Raw genomic sequence first — 5,213 nt, 5'->3', positions numbered from 1 at the left:
GGATTCCCATAGAATTTCTCAAGTTGTATCAGTAGCAGATGATCATTTGTCAGCCTCTCACCTTATGTGAATAGCGGGCCATTGAGGAAGATAAAAAATGCATCTTGGGAATCAACCTCATCCTGTTTTTGTTTGTCGACTTAACCAAAGGAAGGACCTCACAGAATTGATCTTCCTCTTAGGTGCTGAATCTCTGCTTAATCTATCCAATAGTAAAATTGTACATATTCTCCTATAATGGAATCAACCAAACCCAGGATTGATCAAAAGAGCCGTTAAAGATTCTTTAAATAGGGTGAGAGAGAGAGAGAGAGATGAGAAGAGTGAGAGGGGAAGGATGGAAGAGATGGAGAGGGAGGGAGTTTGAAAGGGGGAGATTTCGAGAAATAGAGAGGCTGAGAATGTGAGCGGGGGAGACAGAGAAATCCAAAGGGAGATATGGTAAGAGGGAGACCGTGAGAGAGACAAAGAAAACCAGCGGGGCATAAAGATAACAACAGAGAGTTAGGGGAGAGAGCCACAGAGACAGATATATATATATAGAGAGAGAGAGATAAAGGAAGAGAGATAGATAGATAAATAGAAAGAGATAGAGAAAGAGTGAGAGGGAAATAGGGAGAAAGGTAGAGGGAGAGGGACAGAGAAAGGGAGAGAGGAAAAGAGAAATAGATAGATAGAGGGAGAGAGGGAGGGAGGGAGAGAGGGAGGGAGGGAGGGAGGGAGAGAGAGAGAGAGAGAGAGAGAGAGAGAGAGAGAGAGGGAGGAGAGAGAGAGAGAGAGAGAGAAAAGAGAGAGAGAGAGAAAAGAGAGAGAGAGAGAGAGAGAGAGAGAGAGAGAGAAACCAAAGTCGAAGGAACATTTTATAGGCACAACCAATGTCGAATTTTCTCGGATCCCCAACTGAATAAAGAGTGTGCAAAATCGACCCGACACTCCAGTAATATAGTGTTGGCGTAAGAGAAGGAGATTGGAAGAGGAAAGATTGAGAATGAGGTAGCTCAGGATGGAGATAATATGAGCGGGAGAGTGTAACACAGGGAGATGAATAGAGGAAGGGAGGGAGATTGTGAGACTGAGAGGAAGAGAGAGCGAGAGATTGACACAGGGAGAGGGGGAGAGGGAAAGAATGAGGGTGGGGCAGCGGGAGAGACTGAGAGAGGGAGAGAGTAAGAGCGGGAGGGAGCTAGAGTGAGAGAGATAGAAATATGGAGAGAGTGGGCGAGATTCCGCGACGATCGCACCCAGGACTGCGACCCGAACGACCCACGTACGTGTCCGTGGAGGATCCAAACCATTAGAGTCTTAACTGCAGCCACCCTCCTCTCCCTATCTTCCCACTTTCTTTCTCCTCCATGGATCTATAAGATCCCAAACTTCCAAGGTTTAGATGGCGACTTTATTTGAAGAAAGGTTTCCTTTGAGTGTTTTTTCCGCAGGTTTGCCCTCAGCCATCGAAAGCCGCCGGCGCTGCCGCCGCTGAGGGGCGCCTCCTGTTGCCATCTCCTTCAGTTAGCCCGCCCTTGTTCTCTCTCTGTTTCTCTCTCTCCCGCTCTCTCTCTCTCTCTCTCTCTCTCTCTCTCTCTCGCTCTCTCTCTCTCGCTCTCTCTCTCTCGCTCTCTATCTCTCTCTCTCTCTATATATATATATCTATCTATCTCTCTCTCTCTCTCTCTCTCTCTCTCTGCCCCGCTCTCTGTCCCGGTCTGTCCGATTCGCCTTCTGTCCCTCTTTCTCATAATCATTTTCTCTATCTATCTTGCCTTCTCTCAATCACCCAGTCTCTCATTGACGCTCTCTCTTCTCTCATCCGCTCCTCTTTCTCGGTTGCGTGCTGTCTTTCTCTTCCTGGGTATCGTTCTCTTTGCCTATCACGGTTTTTCTTTCTCTCTGTGTGTCTTAAGAAAACGCCTGACATCCAGGACGGAAAGAAGGAGTTATGTAGCGCGGCAGAGGAATGCGACCGAAGAGAGAGAACAGTTGAAGACGAGAGATATGAAGAGAAAAATCACGACCGTTATTAGGCATCTCTCCTGACAATTTCTCGCACTCTCTCTTTGGACACTCTTCCTCTTTGTTCGTTTGGCAGGGATATCCCAGCGATCAGCTATATTAACTGGACATAAAAATAAGGTGGAGTGCAACGAATACGCATCTGAATTAAAAACAAATCAAAAGAACAAATAATGATCGTGCTGTGTGGCTGTCCTGAAATCAGCTGGCAGAGCGCCGAGTAACTTCACGAGCTGTCTTCCTCGCATGTTTCTACGGCATCCCGAGTTGATTAGAGCCTCGCCGCAAGAAGATCTGCAGGCCGATGGAGACCAGGGATGCATTCGGCGAGTGCTGCATGAGCTTCTCGAGTTCTTCCGAGGTATGGGCCGCAGTGAGGGTGACCCTTAATCTGGAAACAGAAGATACCGTCGCGTCATGGGGAGGGGAAATAGGGAGGCCAGCAAGGCAAGAAGGAGAGTAAGTGAGGGGAGCTCACCGACAAGCGTCGGACGCCACAGCTGGGGGCGGATGGCAGTCACGAGGAAGCCGCGCTTGAGCATATGCTCGCTGGCCCGGAGGGCTGTGGCCTCGGAGCCAACAACGAGAGAGGATGGGGCTGCTGGCGGGGTGCTTAGTCATTGCCGCAAAATCTTGCACTTTTCTCCAAACAGCCTGCCTGCGCCATCCCTCCTTCCTGGCCACCGTCACCGCAGCTGCGCGAGATTTGGCGAAAGGTTAGGAGGGTCGTTATCCTCGTCATTTGTGCGCAGCGCTCTGGGAGGGAAGAGAACGAGCGCAAGTGGCGGGCATGTTGCGCAACGGGGCTTACCATAACAGGCCGCAACGACCGGCAATGGGGTGGCAGTCGTGAACATGTTGGGGCGACCAAATCCACGGACAAGGTTTCCAAATTTGTCGCTGCAGGCGATGTACCCCGAGACATCCGGTGGCCTTGCTGAGTGTGCCGACGATGATGTCGAGATGGTCCTGGATGTCATAGAGCTCTCCCACTCCGCCGCCAGTCTTACCGCAAACAAGCGTTGTATGTGCCTGAGAGGTTTCCGCGACGGGACGGGCGTAAGAACTAAGAAGGAGACGCCCGGAGTATATCGGAAGATGCGCGTAGAGTTCGGAGGACCTACTTCGTCGACGACGAGCAAGAAGCCGTGCTTTTTCGGAGCTCCACCAGCTCGAGCATCGGTGCAAAGTCCTTCCATGCTGAACAGGCTGCGCAAGAAAGAAATCCACCAAGGGCACGGGTGTGTGAGCGATCGTAAAGAGAGCAGGGCAGACGCAACATGCATAGGTCCACCACCTACCTGTCGGTGACGACGACCTTCTTCTCGCTGGCGCAGTTGGTGAGCAGGAGGTCCAGGTGCTGCATGTCGTTGTGCCTGTAGACGGAGACGACGGCCTGGCGGTGGCGCTCCATCATCTGGAGGCCGTCAATGATGGACGCATGGTTCAGGCATCGGAGAAAACGGCAATCTTCTCAAGCGTAGTCGGCCGCGCGGATGCGGCATTGATGGAGGCCACGGCGCCCAGCGCTGCGAACAAGGCTGTGTTGGCTGCGAACCCCGTCGGCGTTATGACGCACGCCTCCTTGCGGTGCAGCTCCGCCAGCAGCGTCTCCAGTCGCCGGTGGTACTCTGTGTGCCCGCTGATCAGTGCCGCTGACCTCGGACCCATCCCGAAAGCCTTTGACGCCTGCGCCACGAGTAGGTCCTCTCATGCGATGCACTAGACGACGCAAACGTTGATGTAGAGCGTACCTTGATGGAGGCCTCGCGCACAGCGGGGTGGCCGCTGAGGTTGAGGTAGTCGTTGCCGGAGAAGAGAACCATCTTCCTTCTTACCGGCTCCCCGTCGCTGCTAGCTCCAGCCGTGGACTCCTCCACCTCCACGTCCAGCAAGGTGCGGTCCCATGGTCCGGGACCTTCTAACGTCCGGATGTTGGCCAAGGGATCGTCCTCGGCGTTCACCCTGGGGAGGCACATCTTGGGCAAGTACGCCAAAAACTTGGCCCTACCCCCCTCCGCAAGCGCTCTGTCCACCGATTCCTCCCACGTGGCAGATACCGATGCCATCTCAACTCCTTGCGCAGGCGAATGGCAGATATGGGCTTTTCCGGCAGGCCGGGCGGAAAACTTGGGCCAGCCGTCGGTCGACCTTAGGGAGGACGAAGAACGGCTTCGCGGTTGCAGCACTGGCCGGTGCACGGGAGGGTTATTTATGCGGAACGCCGCCGTCGCCGTCTGCTTCCGAAAACTATGACGATGCCGTCTTGGGTGGCCGGCGCCGGCGCCGGCACCTTTGATTTCTTTGACAGCCTCTCCCGAGGCTGTCCTGGGTCCCTTCATTGGAGTGCCAATTATGTTCGGCTTCTACCCTCGGTCGACGACGCTGATTATGCCAATTATGTTCGACTTCTACTCGGTCGAAGACTCGCGGCCAACGAGGGTGTGCTAATTATGCTAATTAACTCGTCAAAATAAGGGAACTCTGGCGGACCCCGCAACACGAAACGCGAAACTTCTGACTTTGCCTGTGAAACGATTTGCCCCGACTTCACCTCTAGTCTATCCAAAAGAGTGGGCGGCCATCGGAGGAGCGCCAGCGGTATAGTTCACGTCCTTTGAAAGTGTGCAGGCTTCCTTCCGGTTCAGCGCATGCAGCCGGCGCAGAGGCAGGGGCAGGGCCCCGAGAAGGGCGCGAGACTATCCACCAACCGAGTATATTGCTGATAATCTCCAGCCTTTCCGGAAACAAATACGACTTGGGCCGGGCCAAAGACTGTTTCATTCGGGAAGATCGGTCCGCGGACTCATCCCACGGAACCCGCGACTGTACCGCTCATCATATGACGGGCTTTGAACTCCGCCTCCGCCTCGTCAACCTTCTTCGCACATCACCGATCACAATTTCGAAAGGCGATGGTTGAAAGCTACTGTCCGACAGCTGCAAGATGAACGCTGCGCTGAGGTCCGCCTCGTATCCGTCGTTTCAGAGAACCACTGGTCGTATCAAACAGGCCAAAGACGATGACCCAGGACGTGGCCTGACGGCAAGGTTAACAATCGTCGGGTGCCAGTACGCCCCGACCCGTTAGTTCCTCGAGGATGCCGTCGAAATACGAGTATATTTATCTTTTTTGAGACGATCAGATGTTTATAACGCTACGGGACGACCGCCAAATGAGATATTGATCGCAAGCCACGTCG

The 5,213-nt window shown here is 53.6% G+C and overlaps 1 pseudogene; it reads right to left on the bottom strand.

Moving 5' to 3' along the window:
• Positions 1–2,262: 2,262 nt before the first annotated feature.
• On the bottom strand, positions 2,263–4,127 carry LOC144703404 (8-amino-7-oxononanoate synthase-like; annotated as a pseudogene).
• Between the last annotated feature and the right edge of the window lie 1,086 nt (positions 4,128–5,213).

The sequence above is a fragment of the Wolffia australiana genome, chromosome 5 (genome assembly GCF_029677425.1).
Source record: "Wolffia australiana isolate 7733 chromosome 5, ASM2967742v1".
Classification (NCBI taxonomy): Eukaryota; Viridiplantae; Streptophyta; class Magnoliopsida; order Alismatales; family Araceae; genus Wolffia; species Wolffia australiana.
Note: the sequence above shows the minus strand (reverse complement) of the source record. Positions and strands in the feature narration are given on the sequence as shown.